The 14915-nt window shown below is 44.2% G+C and overlaps 1 protein-coding gene across 1 annotated transcript in view; it reads left to right on the top strand.

Moving 5' to 3' along the window:
• The first annotated feature begins 1189 nt into the window (after nt 1-1189).
• NID2 (nidogen 2) overlaps nt 1190-14915 on the top strand; it is a 128158-nt gene continuing 114432 nt past the window's right edge. The window contains exon 1 of the mRNA XM_064485958.1: nt 1190-1274. The gene's annotated coding sequence lies outside the window, so the exon portion shown is untranslated. The remainder of the gene's footprint in view (nt 1275-14915) is intronic.

Below are 14915 nucleotides of genomic sequence, written 5' to 3'. Positions count from 1 at the left end.
ACACAAACACACGAAAGACCTGCGCCAAACTCCGACGCCACAACGCTGAAGAGAAGAGCCTGGAACAGGCGGGGAAAACAGCCACGACTAACAACAACTCACACACCAGGCACTGGCAATCAGAAAAGTATCGACCTTCAAAATAACCATGTCGGCAGGTAAATGACAAAGTAGCAATGCTTTCAAAATTCGGAGTGAAAATTATATTTAACTATCTAACATGAATCAAACGTGAGGGCAAAATGAAAGTCTTTTAGGTTTGCAAACACTCAAAAATACCACCTGTCCTGCACGCTTTCTCAGGAAGCTGCTGGAGGAAGTGGCCAGGGTGGGAAGAGTGGGGTTACAGGACTTAGAACACCCGCCCCCGCACGTCCCTGTGGAAGGGGCTGTGGTTCGGTCGGCACTGTAACCGGTACATCCAGTCCAGAACAAATGGAATTATCCATTCGTCTAGACTATTGCTTTCCAGAAGAACTATAATGTGAGTGACATGCATAATTTAAATTTTCTAGTAGCTTCATTTAAAAAGGTAAAAAGAAATGGGTGAAACTCATTTCAATAATACACATTATTTAAACCAATATACCCCAAACATGATCATTTCAGTATTAGTCAATATATTACTAATGAGATCGTTTACACTTTTTTCCAGACCAAATCTCACCATTTGGTGTGTATTTCACACGCCTCACCTCAGACTAGCTCCATTTCAAGGGCTCCGTTGCCACACATAGCCAGTAGCCACCATACTGCACAGTGTGTCCTAGGATACTTTATTTTCAGCTGGTTGACATCGTGGGGAGCATGTCAAATAAAGTCTTTGGGAGACTGGGACATGACAGGCATTTTAACTAAGGGATGAGGGGGTAAATAGTAATGGAAAAGTCTGAAAAATGGTGTGCCAGATCGGGTGCCCTGTGTGGACGCCTGAAGGTGGGGATGGCTTCAGATGGGTAGCGCTAACTGCTGAGACAGAAACTGCAGAAAGAGAGGGCCCTTCCTCCCGGTCACCATGAATACTTCCTTGATACCGTGGGTTCTAAGACCTGCATCTCCTCAGGAACCTTTTCTGCCAGTTTTTCTCTCTCTTCTGTATCTTTGACCTCACCCTCCTTTTAACTCCTAAGTCTCAACTATTTCTTATTCATGATTATCCCTTCTTCAGCTGCTGTCTTTTCTTGCAGGGCTCTGTTCCACCCTGGGGACCACCCTTCTTCACTTCCAGTCACAGCAGATTGTTGCCTGTTATAACCACTTCCAAAAATAATGAGGTAAGGCCGGTTAACTGCACCTCAAAGAAGGAAACAACAGTTGAACATTTGTATTGCACGATATATATATATTTTTTTACTGATTTACCATCCTGCTACAGAATATATCCCTTTGACCCTACCTACCCTCTTCTGCATGTCATTTGAACTGCTCCCTCCATTATTTTTTTATCCAGTTATCTGAGAACTTCCAAATGCATGTGAAGTATTGTATCTCTCTCCCACCATTCCAGATGAGGTTTTGTCCTCACTCTGCAAGTATAAGAATTTATTTTTGGCTCAGCAAAATAAGACACTATTTGCCCTGTGACTTTATCATGAAAGAAAGACAAAGAACTGGCAGAAGCTTTGAAACTACAGTTGTTCTTTAGTATAATCCAGGATCAAATTCTTAAGCATGGAGTCTAACCACAGAGACCTAAGGGGTGTGGGCTGTTCCCTTCTCACAAATGATTGTCTTGCAAACATTGGACGTTATTGTAATTATGTTTGTTCAGGTGTTCCCACTGCTTCCACCAGCATTGGCAAGGGGAAGGCAAGTTTTTCTCTGGGTCCCATAGCTCTTTTGGTCAATCGTAGGCTTTCTTGGTTTCTAAGTGCTTATTATAGAGTTTTTATGCCGCCCAATAAAAGTGCTCACCCAGCTTTTCCATCTCCTCCATTGGGAGACCTTCAGCCACGAAATTCCATCATCCTTTAGCCAAGGTCTGCTGAGGCTCTGCCCTAACAGGTCTCGATTCCGAAGGTGGGTAAGGTGCTGAGACTTACCCCAGTTCACGGGGTCCTAGAGATGACATTGACCCACCTCTTATATCACTGGTGAGAAATTGGTGGTCAGTCCAGAGCTGGACCCCAGAATTCTGCCCTCAATCTCATTATTCTTTCTACCCCCCTCAAAGTAAATGGGTGGGAGGAGAGGCAGGGAGGCAGGAGACCACCTAAAGGCTGCCAAGTAGCATGGTTCTAGGTGGGAAGGGCAGCAAGTCCAGAAGGACCTGGGAGGGTCACTGGTTTAAGGGTTGCCAGGCAGATCCCTACTGTGGAAATGACAGAGGCGCCACCAGGAGCCTGGTAACTTGTCATAGACTGTCCCACGAGCCATAGTCTTTCCAGACCAGTCCAGGCCACTGTCAGTGCCCCAGGGCCAGACATAACTTCTGGGCAAGGAGGGCAATTCTGAAGACCTTCCTAGGGCCTTGACCTTGGCCTTGACTTTTGTCATCTGCCAGATGTCCCCTGAACAGAGCTCCGGCAGAGATCAGTGAAGCAAAGAGGCCAGGACTGAAAGGGGACACCCTTGCAGGCAGGCACAACAGGGAGGAGGAGCCTGCACCAGAGATGGGGCAGCCGTGGAGAGAGGGGATCGGAACCAGGATTGGGCTGAGTGCAGGAACTCTGAGCCTTGAGAAATAGAGTCAAACATGCCCACTGCTGCTGACATCAGAGGTGAGAGCAGTGGAAGATCGGAAAAGATTGTTCCTTCACAGAAGTAGTTTGTTGTGATGGGAGTAGAGCCCGATTGTGAGGGAAGAAGGGAGTGGGTGTGAGGGGACAGGGAGGCAAGAATTTGCTACTTAAAGAACCTTGCATTGAAAGAAAGTAGAGAGACATCTAAGCAAGGTTAACAGGTGATCTTGGTGTTCATTGATACCAGCTCAGTGTATGACGTTTGAAACTTACATGATGTAAGAGCTGGGAAAGCTTGTTCCTTCAAGGAAGTGGCTTGGAGATATACCTTTAAAATTAAAAAAGAATTTTTTAATTCTTTTGCTGGTTTAATTACAAAAGGTGGGACATAGGATTCATTCATTTGTTTTTTTATTGTAGTCAGTTTACAATGTTGTGTCAATTTCTGGTGTACAACATAATGTTTCAGTCATAAATATACATACATATATTCCTTTTCATATTCTTTCTTATTATAGGTTACTACAAGATATTGAATATAGTTCTCTGTGCTCTACAGAAGACACTTGTTCATCTATTTTGTAGATGCTAGTTAATATTCATTCTTTTAAGTACAAATCCTCCAGCAATATCCACTTCTAAGGTTTGACCAAAGGACCAAGATAAAAGAGACAGCTGCATACTTCATTCTGAGTCCTGGGAACCCCTCCCTTCCTTCAGGTGGTCGATATACCTCTACTTTCAAGACCCAGAGGGTTAAAAGGCACATTTCCTAGACTGCCTCCTCTCCTTGAAAGCTGCAGAAGAGGACCGGGAGAGAGCAGGGAGTTTTCAGTTATTATATAGTCTATTATATAATATATAGTATAACTGAATAATAATAATTATATAAATAGTTGCATAGTTATAATAGTTATAATAATAACTATATAAATAGTTATGATCTCAGGCTTAGCTACCCTTTAGCAGAGCTTTGGTGCCTGCCCTTTAGTTTCCTCAAGGGAATACATAAATAAAAACTTGAAACAACATTTCTGAAAGATTAACAACTCAATATAAACCATATAAGGGGCAGTCAGCGACTGAGCATCCAGGGTGTGAAGCAGAAGCGGTGAGGGGAGAAGAGGCTGGTGTGTCAGCTCTTGTAATGTCTTAGGAAGGAAATGAATCGAGAGCTGACTGATGGGACCTCCTGAACACCCCACTGGTGGGAGCCTTGGGAATCCCATGAGGACCGTGCTTCAGTATCCATCACAGCCTAGTAATTGCGTCACAAATTGCACCCAGCAAGGCATAGGGATGTTCCCTGTGAAAACGATTGGTACGGGCTAACTGTAGTCTTCTGGGTACAGACTTATGCCTGTTTTCCCCTCCGGAAGGCATACAGTGTCCGGAATAGCTGAGCTTCTTGCCTCATGGTAGAAGGACAGCTGTGACCTTTGGGGAGATGGTGGTAGGAGACAGGGCCAGGCCAGCCATAGCTAGGCTGTAAAACGGTCAGCCAGTCTTTGGTCTCTCTTTTATGGCCCTCTGCTGGTGCAGCACTGGGCTTATGGCTCAGGAGTCCCGGATACAAAGCCCGACTCTCATATCAACCATGTCTTCCGCAATTTTCTCAACATCACAGAATGCTAGTTTCCCTGGTAGTTTCCCGGCCCTGATCCTGTCTGTGGATGGTCAGGTGTACTGATGGGAATCCCAGGGTCTGGGGTCAGATGAACCTGGGCTTAATGCTACCTTACCGCCAGACGTGCTGAATCAGTCTCTGGAGGCAGAGCCTGCATCCTCATTAAGCCTTTCCAGTGTCTTCGGCTTCGTAAAATGTGAGGACCACTGTCTCAGGGCTCTCCCCCTCTCCATCCTTTCTCGCCCAAGTTTGCATTTTCTTTCTTTCTTTCCCCTCCTCCTCCTCCTCCTTCTTCTTATAGAGGTACTGGGGGTTGAACCCAGGACCACATGCAAACTAAACATGTGCTCTACCACTAAGCTATACCCAGCCCCCTGCCCAAGTTCCCATTTTCTAAACATCAGGCTCTTGAAGTAAATTCTCAATTTGAGGTCTTAGAGAAATACATACATATATTCTTTTTCATATTGATTTTTTATATTGTTTGTTTTTAACCTACAGAGCTGAACTCTTTGGAGAGATAAATGTAAAGCTTCCTTCACCTGAATAAGAAAATATTTACTTCTTTTCATTAACCTCAAACTGAAATCAAGCATTTCCTTCCATTACGAGCCTAGGCAACACATCCCAGTAATTAGAGCAGAACCTGTGATTCCTCATCTCAGGAAGCAGAGATTTGCATGGCACTTTATAATGTTGCAGACATCTTGAAAGACCATAGCCCTTATCACTAACTTGAAGTGATAGTAGCTGAGTTAATAAAGAAGCACATATATTGTATTAAAATTTAAGCTATATTTCAATATCATTGCTTTCCTTTGCAATCTCTTAAAAATGTATTAAAAAAACATTATCTGAGAAAGTTTCACCAGACTGTCAAGAAGCCTTGTATCGGACACAGTGCCTGACTCAAAAACACTTCTCCACGACGTGCCTAACTCCTGCCTTTCTAGCAGTCCTTCTCACTGACTCAGACAAGCCACTCGCGGATGGCATTTCAAGCAGTGCCAGGGAGACTGAGGAGATGGGAGGTGCTGTGCCGGGGGGAGTCTCCCCTCAGGTCTCACCTCTGGCTCACTGCACTGAACATGGACCAGCAAACACTGCTCACCCGCTTTCTCAAGCAAGACCTGACTCCCCAACCCTCACGTCTGGCTTTTCTGGAACACCTATCCAGTATCTCCTGGAGCATCCAGGCTGTGGTGAACCTTCCTTGAGAAAACAAAAAAGGAACACCAGATGTGTGGGTGTCTGTCTTGTAGATCTAAGGGTCTGCAGAAGGAGACTCGTTCCACACAGACATCCCTTCTTATCCAGGTCCTCCCTCCCCAGGACAGCTGGGCTCAAGCATAACTGATTAGCTTGATAGTGGTGAAGATGATACCACCACTAATAATTATAATAACTTGCGGTGTGTCAGGCACCATCCCAACTACTTTACAAATATTGCCTTGTTTAATTCTTCCACAACCCAACGTGATACCTGGCGTTTTGCAGTCATGGAAGGGGGCATGATAAGGCATCACTTATACTAAGTGTCTATTAACTTATACTAACTTAGCATCTGCCTTGCTCAGTGGCTCTGCTCAGTGCTGAAGACTAACGGGTAAAGAAATATGTGCAATCTGTTATAAATGGTATAACGTGCCTGGGGTCACATGCAGGTGTGGTAGTGGTCAGGAGGGCAAGCTCTTGTATGGGAAGCCCTGGGGTAGAATCCTGACTCCAATCCCTTGGGCAGTGGACTTCACTTTTATGTACCTCTCTGTCTTCATCTGAATCAAGGAGATAATAGTGCCTCCCTCATAGTGGAGTAGGGAGGATGAAAGGAGATAATCTGTGTAAAGCATTTAGCACAGCAGTTGCGCACAGTAAACTCAATATATGTCATTATAACCATAATTCAAATGAATGATGTATTTGTTAGGAAAGGCATGGAGGAGTTGGTGACCTCCAAGGTATTGGGAGAGAAGAAGATAGAACATTCTGGCATACTTTATTTGCTGCCTTTAATCTTAATGTCAAACAATAGAGTTACTAAGCAAGGCAGATGCTATGATTACATAAGTTAATATATAGTTACTTAATATAAGTGATGGTGAACTACTTTTTTCAGATCCCCTTACATGACTGTAAAATGGGAATAATAAGGCCACATAACATAATTAATTCAGGCTGGTTGTGGTGTACATCTCTTGCTTTTGGCTGGACCGTGTTTGCTTTCTTCCACTGGTAAAACCACCCAGCTTGGCTTTGGAAAATGGCCCTTCCCCATCGCATGCGGTTCTAACCAGGTCCCTCCTCAGCCCAGGCTACAGAGTCTCATTCTGCTTCCTTCTGGATTTGCTTAGCTCACGGGATTGAGCAGCTGGGCTGCTGACAGTATTCTCACCCAGGCTATGGAGGGAGCCCGGCCAGGGTGTAGAGAGCAAGTCAGATCTCCGAGGAGATCACATGGCCCCCTGGATCTAGATGTGCCTGAAACTGGAAGCACACCTGGGCGCCTCTGACTTGTGATTTAATAGTTCTCTTTTTTGCTTAACCTATTTGAATTCAGTTTTCATCTCTGTAATTGAAAGAGTACTCCAGATATACTAGTGACAGATGCTACTTGAATCTATCCCTAAGTTCTGGGTATCCTCCAATTTTGTGTTTTACGACTTACAGAACACTTTTGTCTGTTCACTGCTTATAAAAAATTAATAATAATAATTCCACCTATGCCCGATCTCTCTGCCAACCTGACCACAGTTATTAGGTTAAGTAATTTGTCCAGGGAATAAGGAGCAGAGGTGAGATTCAAACTCAAGTTAATCTAATTGTAAAATCTGTGCATTTTCTACTACACCAAGGCTCCTCTCCACCTTGAGACAAGAGTGTTTTCCACCTGAATGCATCTCTGACATTACGATGAAAGTCAGTGAAAAAATAGATTAATTTAGCAAAATTCACTTTTAATGTCTTTTATGGGTCAAATCCTGTTTGAAAATTACAACCCAAGGTGGTGCCTGGTATTACATCACTCAAGTTCAACCTGCCCAACCCATGCCCCTGCCAATCACTCCAATGTCCTTGTTTCCAAGAGCAAAGCTTGGTTTTCCTTCCCGGGAAACATGAAATTAATGTATATTTTACAGTGACTTCTATGCAAGGTAAACTATGAAGGAATAGGGCTTAGAGAGGCATTTGCCTTTAAAGGGCTTGAACTCCAGTGGGGAAGATGTATATACAAAGAAATAAATCTCTTGCAAGCCAGGTGGATGTATGCTACCATCAGCACCAATAGTGGAGCTTATAGCCACAGAGGAAGGACCAGGTATTAGCGGGGATGGGAAGGAAGACTTCAGGGAAGGCGAAGTGTTGAGCTGTCATGAAGCAGAATTCCTCAGAAGAATGGGTACTCAGGTGATTTAAGAGTTTATGGTCAAAGCTGGAGCCTAGAACACTCAAGTTTTCATAGTTTGTCTGCTATCTGCAGACACTGCTGGGAGCTCAGAGGACAATGGGGGTGTAGAGAGAGTCCCGGCCCCCACAGTGCTTACAGTAGGGCAGAGACAGACCAATAAGAGTATGCAAGGTAGAGCGCTGCGTGAAAAACCCCGGTAGGCGCAAGGCGGCCCAGCCTTAGACAGTCACGGACCTCGCATTTGGGATCTGATGGGTGAGGAGAGAGCGCCACCAGGGGGCGCTCTTTAGTGGCGGTGGAGCCGCGGAGGCCGGTCCTGGAGACCGACGAACTGATTCATTTAGGGAAAAGCAAGTTGTTTGCTAGAGCATTTCCGGGTGGGCTGGAGCCGGAAGTCGCGGTAGGAAAACACGTCGGGACCACCTGGAGACGGGACGGAAGAGCTCGGTAAGGAGTTGGGATGGCCTCTGACCCCACGTTCTGCCGTCGACAGTAGCCTAAATGGGAGGAATTCACGTTCGGTGAGATGAATTCCAGTTTGTGACAAAGGACTCCGGTTGTCCTCCCTTCTCGCTCTCATTATTTAATCCCTCCTCCCCTAGCTCAGCCTCACAGAGAGTTCTGGGTTTCCATGTCCTTCTACGTCCCTTGCCCATGGATAACCGCGCAGGACCGGCCGCCCGGAGTCCGCAGAGCAAATCCACCCCACCCCCACCCCGGGGGGCGTTTCTTCCCTTTTTTCTCCCCAACTTCCTTGGAGCTGCGTGGAACACAGCTCATCTCCGCCGTAGTTCTTACCTCACCACGGGGTAGCTGGGCAAGAGGGGAGGAGGTGGGGGACGGAAAGGGTGCAAACCTCAGGCTCTGCTTCTTTCTCCGCCTCCTGGGCCGCCGGACCCGGGTTCTGCCTCCTCCCCGACCCCCGTTTCCCCTCAGGGCACGTGTGGTACACGGACGCCTCTGGTAACCCTGGCCTGCAGGTTTCTCTCAAGTACCCAGATCCGCCCGCCCATCCTGAAGTGTGAAGAGGGCCGTGTTAGACCCTCTGGGCGGGGATTTTGTCTTTCTCCATGAGAACCCAGGGAAAACAGAATGGGGCACAGAGGAAGCCTTTGTAATCCCTGGGCCACTGCCCCTTCATTACGATGCATGAAGACCCTTAAAACCCTTTTTTTTTTTTTAAAGCTTGCTTTGGGGATAGAAAAGTAAGAGGAAAACTCTGGGATTATAGTTTGTTCCTCAGTGGAAGGGAGCAAAGGTTTTCACTGATACAGGCAGCCAAGCCCTCGGGCCACTGGAAGAAAAGAGGTAGCAGGAATATACTCCATATCCACCGAGAATTAAGTGGGCACCAGTTATTTTCACCAGAGACCCTCTCCTCAGCCTTTATCACCATGACAACTTATTCTCCTGGGTCTTAGTCACTAAAGGATTAACCCCACTTCGATCTTGAATGTGAATTCAGGAAGTGTAGCTGTAAAATAATGCCACTGCTTACATCAACAAGGAAACCATATTCCTCCTTTGCTCCACGTAGAGCGGTGTAACCAGCTGCAGTATTGATGATCTACCACTAGAGGGCAGAAGAGGATAAAAGTTGTCCTCGAAGGCTCCTTGTCGACTGGAGATGAGACGTCCCTGGTTTTTCTCTGGTAGGCTTCTGGCTTAGTCTCTCAACGGGAGGTTTCAGAGGAGCTCACAGTGCAGTCTTTGAGGCAGGAAAGTTGTCTACCTCAGTAATTCTCAAAGCATGGTTCCCAGCTTTCTGAGGGTCAGGCAGCCCCAAGAAGTCAAACTATTGTCAGACAAATACCAAGACATTCTTTGCCTTTTCCCCTGGGTTGATGTCTGTATCAGTGGTGCAAAAACGATGGTGGTTAAAACTGCTGGCACCTTAACATGAATCAGGATGGTGGTACCAAACTATTCGTAGTCGTATTCCTCATCATCACATGTTTGCAGTAGCAATAAAAAAAAAAAAGTGCCACTTTCACCTAAGAATGTCCTTGATCAAGTAGTAAAATTATTTGTTTCATTAAATCTTGACCTTTCAATTCATGTCCTTGTAATATCGAGTGTGACGAAACGGGAGTATGCAGAAAGCGGTTCTACTGAATGTCAGAGTAGAAAGGTCATCTTGAAGAAAAGCATTTGTATAACCTGAGCAACAGTCCCTTTTTGGGGAACACCATTTTTACTTTAAAGAAGTCTGGCAAACAAATTACGGTTTTTCAGTATGAAAAGGAATAAATACATGTATGCATATGTATGACTGAAAACATTATGCTGTGTACCAGAAATTGACACAACATTGTAAACTGGCTATACTTCAATTAAAAATATTTTTTTATTATGATTTTTCAGACTTCAGTATCTGGAAGATATTTTCTCAAAAATAAGGGGAACTTACCCCTTTAAGGAAATCAACTATCAGTATTTGTGCCAACAGTAACATTTGAGCTTTCAAGTGAAAATTAGAAATCTGGAAAGTTTGTAACTACCACAGTTAGCTCCTTAAGTTCTCTATATTTGAACACTTTTCTGGTGAATTTGGTGGTGCTATTAATAATTTTGATACTGCACGATGAAATGTGACAAAATATTGAAGATCTGCGTAACTCAGTGAACTGCTATTTTACTCTATGTGTGAGTAAAAGATACATTCAAAGCACAGGATAGATCACTGAATTTTAATGTTAACAGTGAAAAAAGTTCGTTGGTATGTCTTCAGAGTCCTTATTGTTACTAATCTTTAAGAAACAAACATTTTGGCAGTTTGATGTAGTATAAACACTCCATAGCCAGAAGCATTATCTGAAAAGTTGTTGAAATCCCTTTCTCATTTCCAACTACTTATCCATGTGAGGCTGGATTTTCTTCACTTGCATCAAGCAAAACAGTATCTCACAACAGGCTAAACGCAGGAGCAGATATGAGACTCCAGTAATCAGTAACAACTAATTCTGCTATGTTCTGAATACACATAAGGAAATAGATGTCTTGATTTTGCTCCCTTGCTGTTTAATTTCTCCAGATAAACATGGCTTCCTTCTCTGTCTACAAACTATCTTCTTTAGAAAACACCAGACCTTAGCCAAGATAATTTTACTTGGCTACTATGCTTTGCTACCAGCAGTGAGGTGATATCACCTCCTATTGTAAACGTTTTGTAGTTAACGAATATCAGATGGTCCACTCAAACACCCTGAAGAAAATGAGGTCAAGACGGGATTTACCCACAGCTGTACAGTAAATAGAAGAAACCTAACTAAAACTCCGGCTTTCTGATTCAAGGTCGTTTGCCACCCTATTATACTGCTCCCCCTGGAAAGTAATTCCTACAGGTGGTTTGTTAGAGGAGGGAGGGAAGAAATTCAAATTCCTTACTCAAGTGACAGGGAGTTGTGGGAATAGGGAAAAACTATTTGCTTCAGAATCAAACGCCGTGCTCCTTCCAGTTAAATCCTCAAGAGGGCGCTAGAGGTTTTCATCTCTTTGCAAAAGCAAGTGAAGTAGCAAGTCACTGGTCGTGGCGACTGAGCTTCCTTTTCAATTGCTGTGTCTTCACGCTATCCATTTGGTATATCTTTATTTCAAGTATAAACGGACAAGCAGATAAAATCAAGGGAGGAAAGCTATGTATACAATCAAAATGATGGTTTCTTCAGAAGCTAAGTAGTTTATAGTGTCTCGTCCATTTTTTTCTGTTTTCCTTGTTTACACAACCCCCCCAGCCACTTGGCATCTTTAACAGTATTTACATTTGTATGGCCCCTTTCAGTTTGCAAACTATTTTCACAATCATTTTGTCCACTGTACCTCAGACAGGGGCTCACCTCTGTGAGACAAGTAGGGGGGGTGTGATTGTCCTGTGGTGCCTTTGGTAAGCAGAACTGTTTAAACGTGATGGGGGAGATCATTCTAGTCTGCCTGGACGATGAGCTGTTAGAACAGGGAGGAACGACCCCAAAATAGCCTTCCACAGGACCAGCACCACCTTCCACTTGCAGAGGAGAACCAGAACCCAGCGTTCCCCAGGCCAAGGAACCAGCGTTTCTGACTCAGTCGCTTGGGGTGGGGCCTGGGAACTTCTATCAAGTTCCCAGTAGATGCTATGGGGACTACAGTTTGAGAACCAGTGCTTTAACTCATACTGTATGTTTACAGAATTGGTCTATGACCTTGTTGCTGGATGGGTAGCATCCATGTCCATGAAGGAACCACCTTTGATAAGCAGCCCTTTTTATTGATAGGCAAGATGAACAGAGATTAAGTGATTTGTCCAAGGTCTCACTGATAGAAATTTGGTATAGTCTGAAGTAGACCTAAGGTCTTCTGATTCCTAATCAAAGGTAGTTCCTTAAGCTATTAGCCTGTTGTAACTTTCTTTAATCACAGACAGGGATGACTGGCAATTGTTATAAGTGTTCAACAAATATATATTTAGTTGAACTTGTTTTGCTGAGTGTGATCTAGGAAACAGTCTTCCTTATTTTCATCCAAGACTCATTGTAGGAGATGGAAATGTCCTTCAGTATAATGAAGAACGTCAAGGATAGAAATATATAAAACACTTAAACTCAGCTCTTTAGAACTGCATGTCTAAATGCTGTTGGGTTTCTAAAGATAATGGATTAAACCCCAATTTAATAAAAAATTTTTAAATTTTTATTGAAGTATAGTTGATTTATAATGGTTTCAGGTGTACAACATAGTAATTCAATATTTTTATAGTTTATGCTCCATTTAAAGTTACTATAACATTGGCTATGTTCCCTGTGCTGTACAATATATCCTTGTAGCTTATTTATTTTATACACAGTAATTTGTACCTCTTAATCCACTACTCCTATCTTGCCCCTCCCTGCTTCCCTCTCCTCACTGGTAACCTCTAGTTTGTTCTCTGTATCTGTGAGTTTATTTCTGTTTTGTTATATTCATTTGAATAAAAAGTTTTTGATGTTTACTCTGAGTGAAGAACTCTGCTGGGGCTGTAACTGAGATCTGGTCTTTGACTTAAAGGAATATATAAACTATGAGAAGAAGCAGAATGTTCATAATTAACTACAGAATTACACCAGGAGGTGGAATGTGAGAGCTACTAAAATAGAGGTCTGCCAGTATACAGTGCAGGAGGACAAAGAGGGGGAAATAGGTTTCATTTAGGAGAGTTGATGAAGGAATTGCACAAGCAGTGACATCTGAACTGATGCTCTGAAAGAGGGGAGGACTTCGCCTGGTAAAGATAAAGAGGAAGAATCTTCTGGGCATTGGGGAAGATACAGGTAAGCACAAAGCTTGCTTAGGGAGCAGCTGCTTTTCCACGTGGTCTGGGAAGGGCACGTGGGTGTGATGTGATACAACTGAAAAGTCACTGGGAACAGCCAAGAATGACTGAGCCGTTCTGAGCCAGGAGAGACATGATCAGAGGAGTGCTGTAGAGAAGGTGGCTGTGTCAGGTAGCGGTGCGGAGGACAGGTGGAAGGGAGGCGAAGAGAACAGGGAGGAGGTGGAGACCAGTCAGGAGGGCTCTTCAGGAGTTGACCGGAGTGAGAGAGTGGCTTTGGGGTCTTCTGTGGTAACCCTGGTTTTGAGCTCATTTTCACGTACTACCTCTGTGACCTCAGGCAAAATATGACTGCTCTCTGGACTTCAGTTTTCTCACCTGTAAAAGGAGAGGGTAGATGCTGGCTGGCTGACATTTGTCTACCCCTAACATTCTTTGATTCTGAGACTCTTAATTGCCCTGCCCTGCAAATCTAATCCTGGATGGCTTACGTCAGTTTTTCATCCTTCTCTTTTCTTTTTTTTAATTTTAATGAAAAAAAATTTAGGGGAGGAGGTAATTAGGCTTATTCATTTATTTATTTAATGGAGAGATACTGGGGATTGAACCCAGGACCTCGTGCTTGCAAAGCGTGCACTCCACCAGTGAGCTCTACCCTCCGGCCCCCAACCTTTACCTTTCTAAAATGGGTGTAACTGCATTTGAGACCTCAACGTGAAATCAGATACAATTGAAGGTCCCATTGATCTGGATAGTTTGGGGTAAAAGTAAGAAAATTAAATTCTTGGGTGAGAACTTATTCAAACATGTCTTATTTAGAACTTATTTCAACTCTGCCAACTTTTTAAGCATGGTTGATTTGTAACAGAGAAAATTTTATCTTGCGGAATTTACAAACTCATGGGATGGAAGCATGATTTCGGCTCGGAAAATGTGTGGGTTTCTTAGGTTACTTCTTATAAACACAAGGGTTTGTTTTAGGGGTAGAGGCCAGATTTCATGACTATAACTGGAAATCTTTGGGAACAGATGAATCATATAATGCATCACTTCAACCGGAAAGCAAATGTATCCCACTGTTAGAGTTTATCTCAAAATGCTTTGTGAAATGGAAGGGAGCTGTAGGAACCCTCAGCACAAGCCATGTATGGGATGTGATGATCTAGCATAGACTCCAGCCAGAAGACCAAATAATGCCTTTTGTTCTTTCCTGGGGGGGGTGGGAAGGATATGGGAAACAATGCTCTGGCCATGGAGAAGATTCCAGGGAGTAAAAATGAATCATCACCAGCCGCCAGGAAACACCAGGAGTTCTCTAAAAGGAATGAAGTCCTCCGTAGCCTGGGTGGGAGCAGAGGGAGTGAGAGGAAACGGCAGCTGGTGGGGGAGACAGAAGCTGGAGAAAGGAACACTGCGGCATGGCTGATGCTTGCAGCCATGGAGTAGAAGCAAACCAGAAGGGATGTGAGCTTCTGCAGGTTTCCTGTGGTGTCCCTGAGGGAGGTTTCTTTCCAGAGCTGCCCGTGGTGATTTCCTAATCAGCTGCCCCAGCCCCCAGCCTCCACCCTGTGCAGGGTCATCTGCATAAAAATGCAGAGAATGTAACCAACTATTCAAGTGTGTACAAAAGGGCTCTACGAATTATGAGGCTGCACGTGCCACACAAAGGACCTCTGACCAGCAGGCTGGGAGCGGATACTGCTGTTCCAGGCCAGGGAGGCCCAAGGGTCAAGGGCCATCTGGAGCCCAGTCCAGGCCCAGAACCAAAGCTTTGGGGGAATTTTCAGGCACATCCTGCTGTTTGCTGGACCCTGAGGGCATGAGATTTGGGTTGGATTCTCTCTTGCTTTCTTGTGCTCCTGTAATTAATTAATTACTTTTAAGGCATCTTTAAATGCCTCTCCATTTATTTAT

The sequence above is a fragment of the Camelus dromedarius genome, chromosome 5 (genome assembly GCF_036321535.1).
Source record: "Camelus dromedarius isolate mCamDro1 chromosome 5, mCamDro1.pat, whole genome shotgun sequence".
NCBI lineage: Eukaryota > Metazoa > Chordata > Mammalia > Artiodactyla > Camelidae > Camelus > Camelus dromedarius.
Note: the sequence above shows the minus strand (reverse complement) of the source record. Positions and strands in the feature narration are given on the sequence as shown.